This window comes from Xiphias gladius, chromosome 5 (genome assembly GCF_016859285.1).
Source record: "Xiphias gladius isolate SHS-SW01 ecotype Sanya breed wild chromosome 5, ASM1685928v1, whole genome shotgun sequence".
NCBI classification, from domain to species: Eukaryota; Metazoa; Chordata; class Actinopteri; order Istiophoriformes; family Xiphiidae; genus Xiphias; species Xiphias gladius.
Window position 1 is genome coordinate 7,476,046 of NC_053404.1, and position 1,559 is coordinate 7,477,604.

Genomic DNA, 1,559 nt, shown 5'->3' on the forward strand with positions numbered 1-1,559 from the left:
TAATTTGCATATCAGTGCATTACTATTTAGTGAGGATCTTTTCTATGTATAAAGAGAGCTGTGATCATCAGTCCACCTTTGAAACCAATTAAGACAAATGCATTGCATTGCTAGTACTTAGCTACCACTGCCACTAAAAAGTAATTACATATAATCCCAGGTTTGCCAATTTGAGAATAAATCAGAATACACTGTTTCACTAGTGTTGTAGAGTATGGTTCCCACCCCATTTTCAGTTTAGTGTTAGCTCCCTGTCCTGCTTTCCACAGTGTAGTTCTATAAAGAAGGTTGCATTTTATTTCAAAACCTGAAATCTCCCGGGATTTTCACGCACAACAGTCTCTAGAGTTTCCTCAGAATGACACAAAAGTAAATAACATGCAGTGAGTGGCATTTTTGTGGACAGAAACACCTTTTTGTTGAGAGAGGTCAGAAGAGAATGGCCAGACTGGTTCGAGCTGACAGAAAGGCTACAGTAACTGAAATAACCACTGTTTACAAGTGTGGTGAGCAGAAAAGCATCTCAGTATGCACAACATGTTGAGCCTTCAGACGAATGGGATAAAAAAGTAGAACAGCACATCAGGTTCTATTCCTGTCAGCCAAAAACAGAAACCTGAGGCTGCAGAGGGAACAGACTCACCAAAAGTGGACAGTTGAAGACTGGAAAAATATAGCCTCGCCTGGCGAATGTGGATGTCTGCCGAGGCACGCAGATGGTAGCGTTAGAATTTGACAGCAGCATGAATCCATGGGCCCATCCTCTCTTGTGTCAACAGTCCAGGCTGCTGGTATTGGTGTAGTGGTGTGGGGAATGTTTTCTTGGCACACTTTGGGCCCCTTAATACCAATTAATAATCTTTTGAATGCCACAGCCTAACTGAGTATTGTTGCTGACCGTGTGCATCTCTTTATGGCCACAATTTGCCCATCCTCTAATGGCTACTTCCATCACGATTATGCACCATGTCAAAAAGCAAAAGTCATCTCAAACTGGTTTCATGAACATGACACTGAGTACAGTGTATTTCAGTGGCTTCCCCAGTCACCATATCTGAATCTAATAAAACATGAATGTGCAGCTGCCAAATCTGCAGAAATTATGTGATGCAATCATGTCAACATGGACCAGAAATTCAAGGGAATGTTTCCATTCTTATGGAATCCATGCCACTAAGAATTGAGGCTGTTTTGAGAGCTAAAGGAGGCCCTACTGAGCATTAGTATGGTGCTCCTAATAAAGTGCTCATTGAGTGTAGGTGATCATAGTGTCATTATATTTTGTTCCTGACCTGTAAGGGGGACCAAATTTCAAAATTATCTTAGGTACACACTAAGCAACCAGTTTTAATATATCTTTGGAAAAACAGCTTGACTTATAAATCTTTAACAAAATCATACTCTTAGCAGACAAAAAACATAGGCTTGCCATTCTCTATATTTATTGGACCCTAGCTTTCTAGTCCTGAATCCCAATAAGCAAACAAAAGGAAATGGTAAGAGTATTACATTCATAATTACATTTATTGAATTTGACTTGACCGCTGGAAAGTCCCACA